General features: G+C 46.1%; 1 pseudogene; it reads right to left on the reverse strand.

Annotated features, from left to right (window-relative positions):
* Window positions 1–6,692: 6,692 nt before the first annotated feature.
* Window positions 6,693–6,871, reverse strand: LOC126521005 (U2 spliceosomal RNA; annotated as a pseudogene).
* Window positions 6,872–9,759: the final 2,888 nt, after the last annotated feature.

The following is a 9,759-nucleotide window of genomic DNA, read 5'->3' on the forward strand; positions in this document are numbered from 1 at the left end:
TGTACAAGAAGTGCTTTGTAAATGCAGTACCAAGACGCAGGCGGTGTACCAATGTTTCAAATTTTCTGTTGTCCCTTAGATTTTCCGGCATTGATAAGTGTATACATGGGTCTATAAAATATAATTCCGAGTTTTTAGTTTGCTGATTAAACCAGGTAGTTTTGCTGAGGCGACAAGAAGTCTGTCTCAGAAGCAGACGGACTTCTCTACGCAATAGAGGAAGATTGGTCGTCTCCGCGTTATTGTGCGCTCGATTCGCAGCTGCGTCCGCTGCAGTATTACCAGGAATATTGCAGTGCCCAGGTATCCACTGGAATGCAATTACGTGGTTCATTGCGCTTGCTTTTGTAAGTTCTTTGAGTGTCTCATACAACAGCGAAGTGTTCAAAGAATTTTTCTTATTGCTCTGTAGTAATGTGAGAGCGGCTTGCGAATCGCTTAATATAACCCATTTTTGCGAATGTTTTTCTGATGTTATAAAACGCAAAGCACACAGGATTGCAAACAGTTCTGCCACGGTGGAAGATGTCTCTCGGGATAATTTAAATGTTTGCTCTAGCGCTAAATGTGGAATGACGAATGCTGAAGTCGAGGAATTTTTATGACACGAACCATCCGTATAAACGTGGATGTACTGGGGATATAAGGGGTAAATTTGGAAGAGTGCCAGTTGTTGTGCGGCTACTAAGAACATGTCTCTCTTAGATATAATCCCTTCAACCGATAATTCTATTTGAGGACATGTTAACATCCAGGGAGGGTAACAAACATCCACTTTGAATAATTCAAATCTTGGTAATAATGCTTTATGTTCACGAACAACATCGTGAATTTTGCTTCTGTTTCTTTCGCTAAGCGCAAGGTTTAATGGATGCTTCTCGTGTTGGGTTAAGATACGGTAAATATGTCGGCATGTTTCAACCGCTCGTATGACTGGAAATGGTGGGTGACGAGCTTCAGCAATTACTAAAGAACTAGAGGTCGCCTGCGGAACCCCAAGACACACTCGCAGCCCTCTTGCCAGTAAACGTTGAAGACGTTCCTCACAGGTTTGCGATAAACCATGGAGAATAGGTGCCGAGTAAGCAATTTTTTGTTTTATGAGTGCGTTATGAACCTGTAATAGTGAAGAGACTGATCCCCCCCACGTTGTGCCAGCGAGTCGCCGAAGTACGTTTATTACTGCATTGGTCTGCTTTTCAATTGCGCGGATGTGTGAAGCCCATGTTAGCTGGCGGTCAAGGATAACTCCAAGGAATTTGTGCTCTTTCACAAACATCAAAGTTTGCCCATTAAGCGTAAGTTGGAAATTATTCAGCTGTCGTCTAGTGAAAGGAAGTACAGCTGTCTTTGCGTATGAAAGACTCATGCCTCTTTCTTTTAGGAAGGTGTCGATATTATCAAGACCCTCTTGCAGCGTTGTTTGAATGTCTTGTATATGAGATCCAGAGGCCCATATGCAGATGTCATCTGCGTACAGCGAATACTGTAGACCAGACGGGAGTTTTAGTGGCAAGGCTGCCATGACACAGTTGAATAAAAACGGACTGAGAACACTGCCTTGCGGAACGCCCTGCGTGATGCTGTGATAATTACTCTCTCCTTCGATTGTTTCCATAAATATTTTTCTGTCTTTTAAGAAATTTGATACCCATCGCAGTGCTCGACCATGTAGGCCAAGCTCTAACATACCAGCAAGGATGTGTATGTGACTTACAGTGTCGAATGCTCTTTGAATGTCTAAAAATACTGCTACTGTCACATTTCCGCAACTACGTTCATGTTCGACGCATGTGGCAATGTCTAATACTGAATCCATTGTACCCCGATTTTGTCGAAAACCGGTCATGTAATTGGAAAACACATTTGTGTGTTCACACCACCACTGCAGTCGACGGTCTATCATCTTCTCCATTAGTTTGGAAAAACAGCTTGTGAGACTGACGGGTCGGTAGGAGTCAAGACAAAGGGGAGTCTTTCCTGGTTTTAGAACTGGAATTACCCGGGCTAATTTCCATGAATCAGGAAGAGTCTCTGCAGTCTTTGAGTTGCTTGTGATAATTCTAGCTTTGGTGGAGGCCACCGCTAATGCTATTGCTGATTCCTCCGCAACTTCAGTGTTGTCCGTTTTCATGGTTTCGCTCGCTAGGGGTTCTCCATCCGTGTCTTCTGCTAGGACGGCCTACCCTTTGCGTTCTCTATATTCCACGGCGTCTACGTAGGCCACACCTTTTGCATCATGGTATTTGCGCTCTATGTGGCGCGCCCTTTCGTCTCATCGCTCCTTGTGGTGCTTCAGATGCATGTTCTTTGGCAGTGGAGGAATTTTAAAGTTCCTCTTCGTCTCTAATGGAATGCTGAGTTTCGTGGCGTGTTGTGCTTCGCAGTGAATGTTTAGTTTCCGTAGAATGTGTTGCCCCATGGGTTTCTGAGCGAGTCTTTTTTATACTTGGCGATGGTGTGCGCCTCATAGTTCACCAAGCGTATTATGTAGCTCCAATTCTAACAGTTTGTGATTGGGTATTGTGACTGGCATGCCAGTTTCCTGTTTGAACGTTCGTCTGATGATGCGTTCCATCTTGTCGTTTTTTTTTTCCTGCCACGCCAGATGTTAGGTACGGCGCCACATAGACGACACGGCTGATGACGAAGGCCGCGCGCTAAACGAATTAGGCTGACCTCCCTCACGACGTAGTGTCTAGTGGCAATTCATTTGATTAGTATTAATGTTTGCTGTGTGCTGTTCTCTAGCGTGTTGATGGTATCGAGGTTTCTGCCTTCCGCATACAAAAGGAGTCCTAAGAATTTGATGTGATCTACGATACGATGAATATTGGGACCCGGTTCGACTTGATGTTATTGTTCGATGTTCCTCCGTATTGTTTCCCGGTCATAGGGTACACAAGCAAGAGTTCGGGCTTTGGGCTATGGGCTGCTGCACGCCTCCCACAAGTAGAGGAAATTGCTGTCGGCTGCTTCGAGCCCTACTTTCTCGGGAATTTCTTGAGTTGCCTGCTTAGCTGCCTTGTGTATCTGTTGTGTCTATTTATCAATGTCTGTAATAATTTCTGCGCTATCCATGTCTGCCAATGTGTATTGTTGTGTGCCTGTGCCTGTCTGAGTATATCTCAATCCATCATCGTGAATTTCCTATGGCCCTACATTATTGTGGGCACGGTGTGTATTGTTGTGACTATAATGAAGTGGTCACTGCCCAGATTTTCTTGTGTTCGCCCACTTGAGGTCCCACGTATTCTTTGTAAACGTGAGGTCGGGTGTGGTGTCCACGCTCACAGTGTTACCCGTGCGCGTGGGTTGCTGAGGATCCGTTATGAGTGTGAGCCCCTACTGCTGCGCGTCTATCCAGAACTTCCGTCCTTTGACGGTTCTTCTGCGATAGCCCCACGTGGGGTGTGGCACGAAGAGAAATTAAAACAAACCGACTGCGCATAACTTGCTTGCCTGATGGTGAATATGAGGCCTACAAGCCACTTTCTTGAAATAGAAGGCCGCAAGCAGTTCTTAAAGTAAAAAGCAAACGTTATCCTAGAGAAATTAGAACCTGTGCGAGCTTTTACCTGCGGAATATTGGTTTCTGATGGATGTTGCGATCACTTTCCACCTAATATTATCCTGTGAATGCTGATTACCATCCACATTATGTACCGGTTGTCAAAAGTTTCACGTCATTTGCAGTGCCTCATAGAATCAGCACAAAATTCTAAGATTAGTATCGAGAAGTTGTTTGCGGTGGCTAACGTATTTATGCTGGTTTAAATCTGAACGGCTTCGTAGCGGCGACGTCATTTGCTTCAGAGAAAGTGGCCGGGCTAACTTATATAAAACAGGCGTGCCTGGATTTTAGGCGCAGCATAGAACAGTTTCGTTTGAATGCACGTTGCAGGTTTAATGGTTGCAAAAACTGGGGGGAACTATGTTTAGCGGTTCAGAAAGGAGGGTTTTAACACTAGATATTGTTCTTGCGGTCAGAGACATCGGCATCATAGAACTAGAGAGTCAGGGAGAGAGAAAGAGAAACAAATTTAATAAAACGAAGATAAATTTCACATAGGGATGGTGGTCAAGCGGTGCCTGGCCTCCACCTCCTCGGCTAGTTGAGCGGCCCGGAGTTGCACGTTAAAGCTACAGCCCCGGAGCACGTTGTCCCACGCTTCGGGCGAAGGATTGGTCAGGAGATCGGGCGGGGGTGGGTCCTCGCTGCAGTCCCAGAGTATGTGTGCAAGGGTGGTGGTCGCGCCGCACTGTGAACAGTGTGAGCTAAATATGTCGAGATATATGTGACTGCATATTTGCGGGACAAGAGAACGAATGGGTCTGGAGGCGGCGCCACACGGTTTGCTGGGATTTCGTGAGTTTGGGGTGCGGTGGTGGTTTCGTTTGGCGGGTGAGGCGGTAGTGTTGCGCGATGAAGTGGTACGAGGTGAGAGGTTCGCCGGGGCACTCCTAGAGATCGTGGTACTTCTCGCCGCTCGGTTGACGAATCCTCGAGCTTGCCGGTGGACGCCCTTGTTTCGCGGGCTGCCCGCGTGCCCAGGTACCCATACTAGTGAGATGCGTGAGGGATCCTCGTCGTCGCGTTGACGAGCGAGTGGTTGAAGAAGGCGTAGGGTGCTGGGAATGACGGTGCTGCGAGCAAAATGAAGGATGGCGGTTTCGAATCGCTGAGTATCGTAGTTTACCCTGCAGATGCCCCAAGTGCAATAGCCGCTTCTTCGGCTTCGGCGAGGTTTAAGGTGTGGACGGAGCCGGCGACGCGTAAGGAAGTGGTTGTACCTCTGGGAGCGCGGATAGCCATAACGCTGAGTGCGTATACGCTTTCGACTGCGAGGTATAACGGGCCGCATCTACGTATGCCGCCTGTGTGCTTGCGGTGTAGGTCGCGTACAGGGCCCTCGCCCTCGCCTGACGCCGTCCATCCTTGTCGCCGGCCAGCCTGTTTTTCGGTAGTGGTTTGACGACGAAGTCTTGTCGTATTGGAGTAAGTAGAAGGATCAGGTCTTGGCCTGGAGGCTGATGCAGTGAGACCGATGCGATCGAAGATCCAGCGGCCGGTCTTCTTTCCGCGAAGACGTTGTATTTGGGCAGTGCGATGGGCCTGAACCAACACATCGAGGTTGTTGTGAATACCGAGGCTCAGAAGACGCGTCGTGGAGGGGGGGGGGGCATGGCATAGGTTAGCTTCTAGACCTTGCGAGTAGGCCGTTCGACTCTGTCCTTTTTTTGTGCGTAGAAGGCGCAGGTATAGTAGAGCTTAGGTGACGCGCGATATCCTGAAGGCATAAATGAGTTATAGAAGTTCCTTTTCGCGTATGCCTTGCCGACGGGCAGATACGCGTGCAATGAGACGGGCCGTTTGCGTGACCGCAACGGTCAGCCGGTCGAGTGGGGTGGTGTTGTATTGACCCGTTTGGACGTGAAGGCCGAGGATGCAAGGATAGAGTTTCTCAGCGGTGATAAGCAGCTTTCTGCTGAGTCCGTATCTATCGATTAGTCTTTTTGTTGTGAAAGAGGAGCACCTCATTTACAAATCAATAGTGACCAGTTTCCTTCGCATTCGACACGTTCTCGGGAAAGGCCTTCTACACTATGTGCCGTTATTTAGGACTACAGGACCCGCAAAGAAAATCAGTAAAAATATGCAGAGGTTGCCGGCTGATTTATAGTGTAAAATGTACACTTTGCTCCTTGTGCCGTAGGTCGGTGCCACATGAAGTTCTTGGTATCTGCAGCCCCTCATCGTGGGTTGGGGCTTTAGTTTCACAACACGGCGCTACGAAAACAAGCTGAAGTACACAAAGATAAAAATAATAGAGAGAAAGAGAGAAAAATAATATTCAAATGTTGGGAGAAAGGTGACGCGGTGATGTCAGGCCGAGTGTGATTCTCGGTGGTATAAGGAAGTGAAGAATAAGTGTCGCGCCATATGTAAGTATCGCCCAGCAACTTGCGGCTAATAAAAAAAAGGAGAATCAGATATGATAGAAAGAAGCCGTTATAAATAGCATTGCTTCAGATAGAGGATGACAGAAAAAGCAAGGACTAAACATTCTTTGTGACGTGACTGCTGAAAGAATTGTGTTTTTACTTGATGCCACACAGAATTTAAAACACATGACGAATGAAAGGAACAGAGGGTCGGAAATTGCATGGCGCCATTACCTGCAAGATGAACAAAAATGTTCCTGCGGAAGAAGCGGGAAAGCGGGCTTTTATTTTTTATTCGCAATATGCCTGAAAGGCGGGGCAACCGTCTATTTCCATTTCTTCTTCCAGCTTTCAAGCTTTATTTCCTGTTTTCTTCTATAGCTTTCGTGCCTTTGGAGAACTTGGTAGTTTTCATTTTTTCCTGCCTAGACGCAAAACGTTTCCAAGAGCTTACGTTCTCGCTGAGAATGGAATGATTTTACCGACAGCCTACTCAACCAACGTGCTTATACTACGCTGCGACATCGTGCGCTGAGTTGTCCTGAGAGCTTCGCGCTCTGACTGCTGGTTTTTCACGCACTGTCCGCGCGTTCTGGTCCACTAGAGCCAAAAGTGCGAGGCAACATTCGTCATGAAGGCAAGAAATCAGAAACCCGCTTTCTCTGAAGACAGTGGTCCTTCTGCGCACGTTTTACAGCGAAGCGGTGTATGGATAGTTTCAAGGCGGATCGATGTCGGTAGACCAAAAACTGTGGCCCGATTCAGAAGATAGTGTAAAACCTGGCCGACCCGTGGCGGAGGTGAAGTAGGCTTCAAGCACTCCACAAACTTGCAAAATATGTTTAATAACTTGGGTCCAAACGCTATGCTAATCAGACATTAAGCTGATAAGAACAGATACTACAATTTGACTCGTGCCGGCCATGTCTAAGTTCGCACCGCTCTCTCTTTGTGGGCGTTCCAAGCGCTAGCGTATCTTCTTTCCTTTCCTTCCGCTCTCCAGTGGTGGTTGTCCCGCTGAAACGTCACGTGTGTTTAGTTTCCTCCGGCCCCTCGAGGCGGCGGTCCCATCATCCATACGAATGTATATAAAAATCACGGTAAATGAGTCCGTACCTATGTTCAAAATTTCGTATAACCTCTGTGTCGGATGCTAAACAGCTTCTCTGGTCATCCACCTTGGCAGAGCGGAACGACTCATGATTTGTTAAATAAATCTTGATTTTATTTGCCGGTTGCGTTTGATTTCATTGCATTCGAAGATCAAGACCCATACTTTTACAACCTTAATGGACATTAACAAAAACTTCAATATATTTTAGTCTGAATATTTGTTCTTCCAAACTTTATTTTCTATTATCTTTAGATAATAAGTTCATTTCCAGAGGAGGAGATATAGGGTCTAAGTACAATATGTTTTTTATATTTCTTGGCGGAACCTCTGTTCAAGTACGCCTATGTTGACTCATATATATCGAATCATTTTTTGTTTTGTTTTGGACTGTTGTAGTTCAGTAAATTTTATCGAAGTTTACGAAGGCAGCTCTTTGGTTCTTTTAGAATACAATATGGCCTATCTTGACAGTGATATTATGACGTCATGGTCAGGAGAGACCATACTGTATTAATAAAATCCCACACGTCATGGCGCCAGAGAGAGAGGGGGAGGTGATTTTAATGTCAGTAAGGTGGTGAGTTCGGCCTGAGCGAAGTGCATCTGGCCTGCTACTTCACGCTCGGAAAGGGGTTTGGGGGAGCCACATAGATGTGATAGGAAGAGGAAGGAGGGTGAAGAGCACCGACTTTTGGGCTAGTTGAATACGCATAGCAAATCATGGTCAAGCGAGCACAAGCAAGGACAAGCGAGGAGTAGACAAGACAATCGCTTAATTTTAACTGATCCTGTATTTACAAAATTGCATCATTTGAACACTTTCTTTCATGACGTCAGAAGACCAAAATTCCCACATCTTGTGGCCATGCTCAGAAAGTTAGTTTCTTTGGACGACAGAAAACAGAAGGTGCGCTGACGCACGACACACCCGCCTGTCTAATGCAATGGGCCTCAATTATCTCCCTAGCATCGTGATTCCTATTTTGGGCTACTATCTTACACTTATTGAACAAGGGTTTACACGGCTTCCTGTTCTTTATTCCACAGTCATGCCAATGTGCAGAAAGATTCCCATCGCACTAATTCCCCACTTTCCTCCTGTGTTCTACAGGTCTTTAATTCAGACACCTTCCAGTCTGACCGATATAGCTGGAATCACACGATAAGGGAACTTCATATACCATGACTGACACACACGTTACAAAAGGATCAGGATGTTTGACAGTGCACGCCTTTTTCTTTTTCTAGATAGGATTAGTCATTTGGCAAAGTTTTCCTAGCTTCTCAGGGGCGAAGAGCACTACTCTAATATTGATACTGGCTATGGTGTTAGGCTGCTGAGCACGAGGTCGCGGGATCGAATCCCGGCCACGGCGGCCGCATTTCGATGGGGGCGAAATGCGAAAACACCCGTGTACTTATATTTAGGTGCACGTTAAAGAACCCCAGGTGGTCGAAATTTCCGGAGTCCTCCACTAGGCGTGCCTCATAATCAGAAAGTGGTTTTGGCACGTAAAACCCCATAATTTAATTTTTTTTTAAATATTGATACGATTTCCTATCTTTTTAGGCGGTACGGAATTACTACAGAGCGTAATCTGTTCCCTTCTTGAAAGCATCTTTCATTTTTTGTTCTTTTTTTCAACTTCCCTTCAGCTATAGATACTAGAGCACTGTCAGGATACCCTGCTGCCAAAAGTCGTGTCCCTTGCCTTTCGAAACTTCTTGCATTGGAATGAAAACAAGATTTCTTCAGGGCGTTATCTAAGCACTGTCCAGCTATTGCTCTTTTAACAAGTTTCAAGTGGGGTGAATGATAAGGCAAGAGTAGTTTACGTGTCCTTGGATGGTACTCCTAGTACGCATGAGTGTTCGTGAGCTTTAGCTTCAAATCAAGAAACCATAAAACACCATGTTCTGGAATTTCATTCCTTAACTTTAAAGGAAATTTCAGAATTTTTGATGGGGAACGGGTAAGCAGATTTGTAGACAATTTAACTTCTTCTCTAAAAAGATTACGTTAAAGAAGTCCAGGTGGACAAAATGAATCTGGAGTCCCTCACTTCAGCATGCCTCATAATCAGGACATGGTTATTGCACGTAAAAGTCCCTAATTAAGCTTTTTAATTAATTTAGGTTCTTCGACACATAAAGATCCGCATAGGCAGTTGAACTTTCGCTTAAGGCCTAAGCTTTACGAAAGCACATGGCCCTGTAGCTAGTGGCCACACACACACAAACACACACACACACACACACACACACACACACACACACACACACACACACACACACACACACACACACACACACACACACACACACATATATATATATATATACTATAGGGACATTTACAAAGTTTTGCTAAGGTTTGTGTTCCGCAAGAACCTCAGCCGCGCTTTCCAGGCGCGTAAAGCACAGGCGGTGCTTTGCCATGGGCCGAGAATGTGCTGTGGTGCCAAACTCGAGACCCGTTGGAGATGCAGTGCCCTCTTCAAAGACCCTCTCTCTGACGTGTAGTGGCCGCAGTCACCCAGAATATGTTGCAGGTCTTCAGGGACGTTACATTCAGAGCACGTCGGCCAGTCCGTGAGTTTAATCTTACACTTGAAGTAGTTTGTGTAGGCCACGTTGAGTCTCATGCGGTGAGGGCACGCTTGGTCGTGTCTATTGAGGCCTCGTGGCATGTAAAAGTC

The sequence above is a fragment of the Dermacentor andersoni genome, chromosome 3 (genome assembly GCF_023375885.2).
Source record: "Dermacentor andersoni chromosome 3, qqDerAnde1_hic_scaffold, whole genome shotgun sequence".
Lineage (NCBI taxonomy): Eukaryota > Metazoa > Arthropoda > Arachnida > Ixodida > Ixodidae > Dermacentor > Dermacentor andersoni.